The 12789-nt window shown below is 52.5% G+C and overlaps 1 protein-coding gene across 3 annotated transcripts in view; it reads left to right on the top strand.

The window, feature by feature from the left end:
* The first annotated feature begins 10 nt into the window (after window positions 1-10).
* The window catches only part of PXYLP1 (2-phosphoxylose phosphatase 1), a 67649-nt gene continuing 54870 nt past the window's right edge, over window positions 11-12789 (top strand). For 2 of the 3 annotated variants that reach the window (XM_046675880.1, XM_046675917.1), the window contains exon 1: window positions 11-623. The gene's annotated coding sequence lies outside the window, so the exon portion shown is untranslated. Of the gene's footprint in view, window positions 624-1063; window positions 1192-12789 lie in introns of all 3 variants that reach the window. The other variant, XM_046675890.1, reaches the window with a different exon arrangement.

The following is a 12789-nucleotide window of genomic DNA, read 5'->3' on the forward strand; positions in this document are numbered from 1 at the left end:
GAATCGTGACAGTTTGGGTCCACGCGACAAGTCACTCGGCGGTGGCGGACCCCAAACGAGTGCCCAGCGTCGCCCCGGGATCGGGGCGGCGCTGAGCCAGGCATACGGTCCAGAGGCACCCACACCAGGGCCCCGGGGCCCGGGCCGGGTCCGTGTCCTCTGGCCTAGGCGCGCGTCCGCGGAGTCCTGATCCCAAGTACGCCGTTGCGAGGCGCGCAGCCGCCCCGCGCGCCTGTGGCCGCGGTCCCTGAGCACTCAGCATGCCCGGGACCGTGGCTTTCGCACGCTGGGAGCTCTGCGGACTGGCCTGTTTCTGGGGACTGTGTTTGGCCTTCCGACTCAGCGCTCTCTCCGCACGCCCTTCGCGCCGGTCTCCCGGGCCCGGCCGCACCGCATCGCCGCCTCCGGGGCGGAGCTCGAGCGCCCGGCGCGGGGCGGGCCGAGCTCCAAGCCCCGAGCCCGGAGCGCGGCGGGGTCAGCAGGGGGCGCTGCGGGTGCCTGGCGGCCCCACGCTGGGTGCGCGCCGCCCTCGCCTACCCCGCGCCGGGCGGAGCAGGCGGCAAGCGCCGAACCGGGCGCGCAGCGGCAGAGCCGGAGCCGGAGCCGGGCCGGGACCATGGGCGGTGAGTGCGGCGCGGCCCGGGGCCGGGGTGCTTGCCGTTGGGGCTGAGCGGCGCGGAGGCTCGAGGCGGGCGGGCGTCCTAGGGTCCGATGTGGGGAGATCGAGGGGTCTTCTGGCGGGACGACGGGGCAGTGTCTCTGGTGGGAGAGTGGTGCGGGGCTGGGGCGGGCTTCCGAGCACCGGGTCTGAACCCCGCGACCAAACTCCCTCCTCCATCCCCACGCCCTCCCCAAACCCCAGCCCCGACTCGCTCCTCCTCCCCAAGCCACCCCTCTCGCCCCGCGCCCCAGCCTCCGCCCTCCGAGCCCCTGCGCCCTCTAACCTTGCCCACGATTCCCCCGCTCTCTCCCCGGGCCCTAGCCCCCACCTCCCGGCGGGCGCCTCCCCCAAGCCCCGCTGCCTGCTGCCTCCCACCTCCAGCTCCGCGCCTCGCCTTCCTAGCCTCCCTCCACCCGCGTCCCCGCCCCTCCAACCCGCTCCCGCTCGGCCCCAGCGCTCCTGCCGCCCGATTCCAGCCCGAGCTCCCGGGAGCCCCCTTCCCTGGCGGGTCCGACCCCGCCGGGCTCCAGGTGAGAAGAAGGTGGCCACTCCTCCGCGGCCTTTCCCGGGGGTGGGGCTGGTTCAAGCGACTCCCTGCGCCCGGGAGTCCCGGGGCCCCGCGGAGGGGTCGCTGCGAGCGCGGGTTGACGCTTCTGGGGGCTCAGGTTAGGACTGCGTGGTTTAGACCCCACGGCGTCGCTTTTGCTCGTGAACTCGCGTCTGTCGCGATCTTTTAAAAAAGGCGGCTTTGTCACACACAAAAAATGGATTTGCGTGGAGCAGGTTGCTTTCCTTGCGGCTGCAGCGGTCTTTCAAGTTGTACCTGTGGATGGCTGAAGGATTAGCGGGGCAGGAGGATGTGGAGCCATATTTTCCCGCTCCGGCTGGGCGTTCAGGGGTGGCGAAGGGGCCCCGTGGGGAGCGAGGCTGTCGCAGCCTGGGTGACCAGTGTCTTCGTGGGAAGGCAGAGGTGTTTTGTAAGCATTGAAATAGTAAAATGAAGAGAGACGTGGAATCAGATAAGGTGCGAATGGGGAAGTATGGGGTGGATAGCCAAGAGGGCCTCAAGAGGGCTTCGCAACTTGGGGACATTGTTGCTATTTGCAGAAGGCTGAGCCCAGCCTTACGAACGTGACGGGACTGCGGACGCGGCCTGGCAACATCTCCTGCTCCTCAGAGGTGTTGCTGCCCAGTCTGGACATCTGTGGGAAGAAAGTGTAAAGCAGATGGTTTGAAAAGCGTCGGTTCCCGGGAGAGAGGTGGAGCGGCATGGTTGCAGCTGAAAGCCGCGCGAGCTGCCCCATCCGCTCTCTCGGCTTTCGTTAAGTCCGCATTAAATTAACTGCCTATTTCAGAGAAAGCACATGTGGGGGTACTTTTCTTGGAGGGATTAGCTCCTGGCCTTCCCACCCTCCCTGATGCCCAGGAGGCTGCTTTTGGGCACAGGGACAGGAAGGGCTCCCTGGCCCCAGGGGGCACAGCACTCTGAGCCTGTGAAACTGCAGTCTCTGACTCTTTTTCCTTTTGACTGGCTTGAATAGTGATCAGCTCAATATTCTTTCACCATTGAATAGGGAATTTATAAGTAATTAGCCCAGGTCCCACTGGGGCGCAGTAGGCTCCAGTGCCCACCAGATCCTGTGGGAGTTGTTGACTGTCAGATGCCCCATTGGCCAGGAGCACCTTCTGGGTCTGGGTAGGACCATCTCTATGGCCCCAGGGCCCAGCCTGGCCCCCTCTAAGTGTTAGGTATTCAGTGTTTGTCTAGTAAAGAAACGGATTCCCCTCTTGAATCCAGGCTGAGTCCATAACCCATGTTTTTCCATTTTGCTGCATTGTTTTCAAATTATCTTTAAATTCATCAAATTCTTAAAAAAAATAGATAATCTCAGTAGAGACAAACTCGTTTTTGTATGTATTTGGGGCAGAGAGCTCAATTTGGGTCATGCTCTGACAGCTGGGGCTCTAACCTCCATGGGGACTCCAGAATTTCCACGAAGGAAGTCAGTTGTGTTCATCCCAGAGCTGGGCGAGGGGGTGATGGGCACTATGGGAGCTCAGGCTGTTTGCTGCAGGGCGAGTGACCACAGCCCAACGATCGGGCCCTGAGCGGTGGCCGCAGCCCCTCCAGCATCCCGCATCCCCTCCAGCATCCCGCATCCCTGTCCATGATGGAAGAAGCCCTCAGGGAGATCGAGTGCCACTTGCAGAGCCCACTGGCTGCTTCAGATTGCACCATCTTCCCTCCAGTGGGCGCTGCCCACCCTGAATAACTGCTTCCTGCGGAGAGCTGGGGACACCCTTTTTTGCACATTTCAGGCAATTTGGTCTGCAGCTCTGGGGGGAGGGAGGCTGGTGTTTTGGAAAGATGTTTCTGCCTGTGGGAGGTGGCTGTGACCTACTGGCAGAGGAGCGAAGTCCAGCTCTTCTGCTTCTGTCAAAGTACGGCCCTGGAGAGTACGGCCAGAGGCGGAGGGTGAGGGCGCACCCCATGCCCCCTTTTTCCGGGAATCTGGGAAGAACTGGAATTCAGAATGCCACTTGGATGTGGGACCCTGCACTGCCCACAGGTTCACAGCTATCATGGGCTTATCTTTCTTACCCAGACTGTCTCTGTCTCCAGGTCTGGCTCTTACTCAGAATTCCTGCAGTTGGTGAAAATCTGTTTTCTAGAAGAGGTTTAATTAATGCCTGCAGTTTGTGAGTGAGAGAGAAAGGGAGGGAGGGAGAGAGGCTGCTGTCTGGAGAGGGGTAGGGAAGAGGATGGGAGAATACCCAAGGTCCTGAACCTTCAGAGGGTAGCCTCAGCCGGCAACCTGCCCTGGCACACCCTTCTTGGTTGGTGGTTAAGGACATGTGCCCACATTCTGGTATAGAGGTTTCCCTTAGGAGCAAAGTCACTGAGATAAGAAAAGTGGCCATACAGTAACCTGAAATAAGGTTTGATGGGCCCACTGTTCTGGTTTCTACAAGACCTTAAATGCCAGCTAAGAGCTGGGCTTAGCAAGGTGGGACAGCACTGAGCCATTTTAAGTTTTTGAATGAGGGTTGTGCCCCTTTGGAAATGGTGGCTTGAGCAGCATTGGTCTGGGGGCTGGCCTGGGGGAACCACCTCACGCTTGAGATAATGAGGGGAGTCCAGGGGAGAGTCCAAGGGAGTGGCGAAAGGGGGAGCAGCAGGGAGGGTCTACGCCCCTGTGCTGAGTGGGTGACGAAGAGGCAGCAGCTGCCTTCTGGTAGCATGGTGGGCCTTTTGACAGAAACAGCGTCCCAGGGACCCTTCTTGAACCTGCTGGCAGCCTTGCCGATGGAGTAGGGCCTGCTGAAGTCCCTCAACTTGGAGATTCTGCAAGACAGCCATGAGGAGGCACCTGTGAATCTGGAAAGAATTGCAGGGTCTGCTCTGGGTCCAGAAGGCAAGAGATCCAGGGTGGCCTAATGGAGCCACAGATCCCAGCCTGCGAACCTCCACTGCTAGGACCATCAGGCTGCTCAGAGTCTTCTTGGGCCTTGGTTGAGGAAGCCACTGGCTTTTGGAAAGGAACAGGTCAATCGATAATGAAGAGGAGAGCAGTCCCAGGAGCATGGAGGAAGTTAATGATTAAAAAGGCATTGAAAAAAGAACCTGGAGGAGCCTTGTGGAGTAGTTCCTGCAGCCAGGAGGCAGCCTTCACCCATATCCTCTGGGCTGGGTCATCCCTCCCTCCCTTCCTCCCTCCCTCCCTTCCTTCCTCCCCTCCTCCCTCCCTTCCCCCTTTCCCCCCTTCCCCCCTTCCCCCTTCCCCTCCCCCCCAAATGTAGGAATTTGAAAATTCTCTTTATACTTGCACTGTCCCTTCCCCAACTTATACATTATGTTTCTGTTGCGAGGCATCCTTTTCTCATCTGCTTACCACTCTCTGTATAGCTGACTTCTTAGAACTGTAACCAATAGCATAGAAACCAGAGCTTTAAAAAAGAGACTAAGATGAAAAGTTTTGCACCTGGTTTTTACACCCCCCTCCCCCACTCCCCTCCACTTCTGTTTATGGTTAGAGCCATCATGTACACCAGATTTACAAATAGTTTGAATACTATCTGCCCCACCCTTCAATTATATGGAGACATGGTGTCTTTCTGACCAACAAAACCAAAGCTTTCTTTCCTAGACCTATCTCATTCTTGGACCCGACACCAAACTTCAGGCCTTTAGAAATACAGCAATATTGTTTTGAGCTTTTTAATTATAAAATAAAATGAAACTTTTGCTTGCTAACTTTGTCGTCTGCTAATATAGGAAAATCTGAAGTTAGAATAAAACATTTGCTGCCTTGTTAACTCTGTGTTTCTAAAATGAAGCAGCTGGATTAAAGTAGAGAAGAACTATTCGAGTTGTAGAAATGTCTGGAAGCCCAGAAAAATAATGGAGGGACACAGTCTTATAGAAATTATTAAGCTTTTGACATTGTTAATAAAACGTGGAGAGAGATAAACAGGAACTCCCATAGCAGTATAGGCAAGTATAGAATTTTGACAAGTATAGATTGATGACTATAGAAATTTTGATCCATCATTTTACTGAAATATGCTTATGCAGTACCTTACCCTATAAATAAGCAGCTGTGTCCATGATCTCGTTCAATCCATCCAGCAAGTCTGGGATCTTAGAGATGAGGACATGGGACCACAGGGTGTTTAACGGGCTTCCCCTCGAATTCAGATCTCTTGAGCAGAGAAATACTGTGTAATCCTAGATATTCCTGCTGCAGTTGCTTGATAATCAAAGTGGTTACATAGTCATTTGAAAATTACAGGTAGTCTCCTGTTTAGGGGTAAATGTAGGAATTGGTTTTCTTTAAAATGTTCTGAAGTCAAACAAACAAAAACTGTGTGCTTAGCAGCACGAGAAACCTCCTAGCAGGGCTTCTCAGGCTTTGCGGATGTCTGGGCTTCTCTGTGGATGCCTTCCCCGTACTAGAGTACCTGGCTGTGTATTCAGCACAGTGCCCTGGTTAAGAGTGTCGACCCTGAAGCCAGACTGGCTTTGAATCCTGGATCTACCATTACTAGCCTTTTACCCTTGGGCGGGTGACTTAACCTCTCTGTGCCTCAGTCTCCTGATTTGTAAAATTGAGGTGATGATAATAATACCTACCTTATGGTATTGTGAAGCTGAAGTGAGATAGTACATGACAAGGACTTAGTGCCTAACACATGCTCAAAAAATTTAGCTGTTATTACTATTCATTCCTTAAAAATACATTTTCGATGCCAACCAAACTGCACTGAGATGATGGATAATGGATAAGACACACATAGTCTCTCTCCTCACGAAACAGAGGACATTATACTTCAGTTCATAGTGAAGACCGTGAATGGTAGTGCAGACATTTCCCAGGTGGCACTCACCTGGCTTCTGGCCACCTATTATGGCCACGAGAGGCTAGTGTGTGGCCTATAAAGGGTTGACCATGGCAGGGAGGCAGGAACTGATGATCTTCAGCTGGTGCACACTGGTCTGAGGTGGCCTTGCCAGCCATTTAAGACAGACACTCATTGGATTGGTCTGTGTCTGACACATGCCAGTAGTTACTGGTTTAACTATCACTCTGGCCTCAGGTGGTTAGTGTGAAGAGTGATAAGAGACTGTGAACTCAGTGTTTGCTGGCCTGGTTTGCCAACACTATTCTTGGTCCTGGTGGACACACCAAGTGCTGGTCTCTGCTCTGGATGGCTCTTCAGCTCCTGAGGCCCATGATCCCATCAGAGACCCAGTTCTCTGAGGGAGGAATGGCATAGCAGCTCCGAGGGGACTAGTCCGAGGCAGAAGGCTAGACCACTGTGTCTCCTGTGTCTGCCATTTCCAGAACCTCCTTGACCTGAAACTCTGTGGGAAACTGTGTTGGTAGGCTTGAGTTTAATAACTGGTCCTGGAAAGGGAGGTCCTTCCTCCTCAGACCTCGCCTGCCCTTGTCCATGTGTCCTAGAAAGAAACTCCTGCACGGCAGCCTGCCCGGCTAGTCACGAGCTGGCCTCCAGCAAGGGCCGAGGACTAGAGAAGGCTCCTGTGGTTGCGGCCTCAGGACCTGGGCACTCTCCCCTGGGAGGTCAGCACACCCTCGCTCTACACGGACTCGCTTCGCACTAGGACCTCCTGGACAGACCGGAAAACTGCTACTCGGTTCTCTTCATGTGGAGCCTGCTTATTTTTATTCATTTTTAAACTACTGGAATTTGAAGTCAATGAGGCTTCATTTTTTTTTTAAATACTTTCCCCACACTTGGAAAATGAAGAAATGGCAAATGATACCATTCATTTTTGAAAACCATTATTTGCATGTGGCAGAATTGAGTTAAAAGGAGGACCTTTTCTCTAGTTTCCAGATGGTTCTCCAGGTGCACCCACTTCTCTGGGTTGGTTGCCTCTTGATTTCTCAGCTGGGGCCATCTTCTGTCCCGAGTTTGTCTCCAGCACAGTTCCTGATGGAAACAGACCTGAAAATCAAAGCGTGGACATCGATGGTTAACAGTCATGGCACGGACGGTTGATCTTTTTGGCTCTGTCTTCAAGGTGAAAAATCACCATGTCTTCTTTGAGAAAGAAAGTATACTTTAGGAGATGGCTAACGTCAGCAGGCAGGAAGATGTCAGCAAGCCTGCCTCGTCCTCAGTTCACATAGTCTCCAGCATTTCTAAGTTAGAGGCGTATGATTTTTATTTTCTCCTCTTGTGCATCTTGCTGTAATGACCGCCGATCATCTCAAAACAGCTGCATTAATTGATGGTGTCTAACGACACAACGTGCAGTCAGTAATTGCAGTGGGCTCGGCTGAGCACAGCGCATTCTTTTTTCTTTTTAGTTTGAGGAGTGTTCTGTGTACGAATGCCAGGGAGGGAGGTAGGTGGGAACCCTGTGCCTTAGCACCCACCCCCACCCACTGCTTACGCCCCCTGGGATGCTGAGTGTCTTCAGAGCATCCGTTCCCACTGCTTTCAGATTGTCCACTGTGGGCCCATTCCCCAGCTTGACTGGGAGCTCCTGGAGGGCAGGGCCTGCACCCAGCTCATCTCTGAATCTTCAGCCCTTACCACAAGGACTGCCATGAAATAGGCCTCAATGAAGTTTGGGTGAATGAGTGGTTGCAAAGCAGTTAGGACTGTGTTTGGCTGCAAGTAATAGAAAGCCCCACCTTTGTGGCTGAAAGAATTAATGGCTTATTTTTCTCGTGTAACAAGTTGTCTGAAGGTAGGTGGTTGTGGGCATTGGTTTTGACAGCTGATGTCTGTCTGGACTGAGACTCATTATTTTCTTGGCCTTTCCTTCAATATGGAGAAATGGCTGCTGCAGGAAAGAGGCTCCAGCCACACTGGTACATTTTATCAGAAAAGCAGACATTTTCCTGAAAATATCCAGCAGACTTCCCCTGACATTTCATGGCCAGAACTGTGTCACGTGACCACTCCCATTTGAAAGGGCTACATGAGTATTTAGCAGGGCACACTGCTGCCTAGACTAGTTAGGTAGGCTCACTGGAAACAAACAAACCAAATATGTTTAGTGACTCGCATATGATAACTTTTACTTTTTGCTCACACACAAGTGCAAGATGGCTGTGCCTGATCAGTGTGGGGGCGGGGAGGAGCTTGCCTCCAAGAGGTGATTCGGGGACCCAGGCTCTCAAGGCTTCCCGGCTCCTTTGCGTCAATCAGCGGAAGAGGGAGGAGCGTGGAGGATGGTGTGGCAGGATTTTTTTGGGCCGGGCTTGGAGGTGAATTACTTCCGCTGACATTCCCTTGGCCAGGGCTCAGTCACATGGCCACATCCCCTGCAAGGGAGGCTGCGGAATGTGGTCCAGCCCTCTGCCTAGGAGTTAGAAGGAATGGCTCTCCCGGTTAGCTGGCAATCTCCTCCACACTGTCTTCCCCCAAAATCAGTATTCTCTTAACAAGGAAGAACAGTGAATACTGAGGGGCAACTGGAGATGTCTGTCTTAGAAGGAAATGCTGTGCTAAGAAGGCTCCAGCCAAAAATAGTCTTTATTCCCAGGTCATCTGTCTGAAATCCTTGATTCTGTTCCCACCTTTGGGAACTGGGCCAGCAGGACAATGAAGGTCCTCATTATCCCTCTTTCTTGACCCAGGACATTCTTAACAGCTTTGAGGGAATGAGTCCTACTTGATCCCCCTCAGTAGTTGGATGTTACCCCAGAAGAAGTGGCCTTATCCTCCCAAGACCAGAGGAGCCTGAGAGAGCTCCAAGCCCATGAGCCTTTCAAGTGCCCACTCAATCAGTCTTCTAAAGTTTCTCTTCCTCTCCAGCCCCCACCCCAGCCCACACCCGGAGGGGAGGAGAGGAGAGGACATAGCCAAGAGTAACCTCTGCTTCCCACTGAGATCCATTGAGAAATATTTTCCCACCACTTCCTGCCATTTTTTCTCAGTAAACATTGAGGAATGATCCATTGGTCTCTTGGGTTTAGTGCTTTGTTCTTGTTCAGTTTGTTGTCGGTTTCAGTGACAGGTACTTCTCCATCCACAGCATCCTTCTTTTTCCCCTCCCTCCCTCCCTCCCTTCCCACACACACCTACTGAGCATCTGCTGCTTATTCAGCTCTGTGGCCACCCAGCGCTGGGGAAGGTAGGCAAGGAGGCCAACATGAGCCTGTGGTGTTGATGAGTTTTCTGAGAGGGCTGTGCTTGCCCAATATCTGAGGACCTCACCCAGCCTTGGATTCAGGGAAGGCTTTTAGGGGGAGGTGGCATTTGAGCTGAGTTTAAGGATGAGTAGGAGTTAACAAGATCAAGAAGGCATCTGGGCCAAGAAGGTGAAGTGGGCACAGACACTGAGTTAGGAGAAGGGGCTCTTGGGGTTCAGGGAGAATGGTGAGTAGTCCAGCATGCCGGAGTTGGGGTGGGACGGCATGTCATTCATTCATTTAACACTGCTGTGCTCCAGGCCCTGGAGTCATAGGGGTGAACAAGGCAGATTAGGTCCCAGCCCCAAGGGAGATGAGGCAGCAGAGGAGGATGGGCTTGGCTGCTGTCCAGACTCTGCTCCAAAGGATTTGCTCTTGGCAGCCGAGTAGGATGTGGGCCCCATGGCTTGTGCCATCACCTCTTGTGCCCCATCCCTCTGTCTCCAATTTTCATCTGGTCCTTTGCCCAGGCATTACTCAGGCTATAAAAATAGAGGCTGGCACCAGAACACCAGCATGTAGTTGGTGAGGAAAGCTGAAGCTGTCATTATATATCAAGATATGTGCCAGCTGCATTTTTGGTGGAGTACTTTCTTGGAGCCCCAAGGATGAGGTTCTAAAGTTGGCTTAAAATTTTTTTTTCTCCTTTTAACTCACACCAATACTGCTGGCCGCTTGGCTCAGAATATGTCCTGGTTGTGCCTATTCCCCACCCTGTGAGCACATTGAAATGAACATTTAATGCTGACATCTACCAAGTGCTGGCTCACCTTTCCCTGGGCCAGGCTGATTGGAGGGGCCATGTCATCTCCATGGGGATGTCCATCAGGGGTTCCCCTCCAGGTGAGGACTGTGGTCAGCACTGCCTGAGAGGGGACCGGCCCTCACCATCCCATAGAGTGGTGCTCATCTCCCCGAGGAAATGAGGGCTGAGCCAGGGTTTCCAGGAGCTGTCGGCTGCCTTCAGAGTGATGAGTGGCCGCAAGGGTGGTTTCCTTCCTTCCCGGCCCTGTTTGTCAAGGTGGAGTTGACAGTGTTGGAGGGTGGGGTGCAGAGAGAGGAAGCTTCTTGCTAGTCCAAGCGAGGGGCTGAGTGTATGGTGTTTTGTTTCCAGGTGGGGACTTGTCCATAGCCGGAAACTCAGACCAGTCCTGAGGTGTTTATTGGATGTCCTGGTGCCAAGCGCTGTAGGGAATGGGCATGAGAACGAGGAGGTGGAGGAGTGTTACTACCTGTGGTACCGTGATTTATAATAAGAAATATGTCTATTTGTTCTTCGTCCCTGTTTCTGGCACAGACCTCCTAAAACCCCTGGAATTTCCAGTGAGGAGACCGGAAAGGCATCCTTTGTTATGTTAATAAGGTGCTTTTGGAAAGCCCCCAGGTAACCTAAGGATGAGGGCTGGTTGCCGGGAAAACCAACCAAGTGATTCAAGGATTGAGGATTGGAACTTTCAGTCCTACCCCCAGGCCTCTGGGGAGCGGACGGGGCGGGAGGCTGGATCAGCCACTAGGGGCCAGTGATTTAATTAGTCATCCGTGTGTGTGTGTGTGTGTGTGTGTGTGTGTGTGTGTGTAATGAATCCTCTATAAAAATCCCAAAGGGTGGAGTTCGAAGCGCTTCCAGGTTGCTGAGCATGTGGACGTGGGGGACAGTGCGTTAGGAGAGCGGGTGGGAGCGCCACACTCTCCCCATGCCTTGCCCTGTGCATCTCTTCCATCTCTCTGTCCCTGACTTACCTTTTATAATAAACCAGTGATCTCGTAAGTAAAATGTTACTCTCAGTTCTGTGAGCCGTTCTAGGAAATTAATCAAACCCAAAGAGGGGGTCATTGTAACCTGATCTGTAGCCCGTGTGTCAGAAGCAGAGGTGACGACCTGGATTTGCGATTGGCCGGTGTCTGCAGTCTGGGTGGGGGGCAGTCTTGTGGAACCAAACCCTCATCTGTGGGATCCGATGCTGTCTCCCACTGGAGGACGCTGAGCTGATGTTGGAGCATGGCTTGGTGGTATGGGGAAAAAACCCACACACATTGGAATTAGGTGCCAAATCGTTACCCCTTAAGTGCTTTCCAGCAACTATCTCGTCTCTTCCACACATGAACCTATGAAGTGGGTAATTTTACATTCCCTAAAATCCATGAGGTTGGGCATTTTGGACCGAATTCGGTCCCTACTGACAACCAGTCCATGACTATACTTGGCATATAGCAGATACTCAGTAAATATTTGTTGAATGAATAACTGAATCACCATTTACAGGTGAGAAAACTGATGCTCAGAGAGATTAAGTAACTTGTCTGAGTTGTCACAGCTGGTAGGTAAGTGATGGAGTAACAGGCCTGGATCTCAGTCCCAGGGCAGCACCATGAGCTGTGACTTGGGGACCCCAGGCCCATCGCCCCTGGAACGTGGGTGACTTCCAGGACAGCACTGTAGGAAGGCCCACAGCCTGCCTGGCCTGACATTCTGACCACAGGCAGCACGACTGTGGCAAAACCGATCAGTTGAGTGACGATGAGCTGCAAGCCCCCAAGTGTCAAGGCCCAGAAGGTTGTCTGTCTTCTTGCTGCCAGGGCCTCGCTGTCACTCGAGCGTGGGATGAATATACGGGAGCATATCCATCTGCAGCCCCGGAGTGATGTTTCTGTAATGCCACCTTCACCCTGTCATGCCTGTGTTCAGGAACCCTCTGTGGCTCCCCACTCCTACAGGAACCAGTCTGGTGCCAACTGTTCTCCGCCCTGTTCACTGATGAGTCACCACACGAAGCCTGTCATCAGTCAACAGTGCAGGAAGGGGTGGGCTTCGCCCGCCTCTGTACCACTGTACACCTCGTTTATCCTCAAAATGCCTGCGTCACCAGGCATACCCACTGACGTCCGCCCTGCCCTTTTCATTTAACATAGTTTCTGCTTCTTCCGTGAAGCCCTCTCTGACCAACCCAGTCCAAAGAGCCCCAGCCACGAGCCCCTGCAGCCTCAGTCTTCCATACACTGCATTTCCCAGTGGAGGTCCTGCAACCCTGGGCTCCGCGGTGGGTGAGGCCTCTGCAAAGTGGGGCCCGAGGCCTCGCCCAGTAAACGCTGCATTTATCTTTCTTACACATCAGGTTCCACATTGCTGAGTTTTGAAAGGAGGTTCTCTTTCAAAACCACTGGTTTCTTTATGATTTATCATGTATCCACCTTGTGACTTCTTCCTTAACTATGTTGTTTAAAAATAATTTAAATACATTTACAGCTTTTCTTTTTTTCTGATTTTATTGTTTTTTTTAAATTTCAGGAGTACATCGTATTTCGATTTCTGTTACTTTTTTTCTGATTTTAAAAGTAATACATGTTTGCTTAAGAAAATTTGGAAAACGCAGAAAACTACAAATAAGAAAAGCCTTCTAGGATCCCATCACCTGTTTAAAGAGTTGTAAGCCAGACTTCTGTTTTGCAATTTAT

Source organism: Equus quagga, chromosome 1 (assembly GCF_021613505.1).
Source record: "Equus quagga isolate Etosha38 chromosome 1, UCLA_HA_Equagga_1.0, whole genome shotgun sequence".
Taxonomy (NCBI): domain Eukaryota; kingdom Metazoa; phylum Chordata; class Mammalia; order Perissodactyla; family Equidae; genus Equus; species Equus quagga.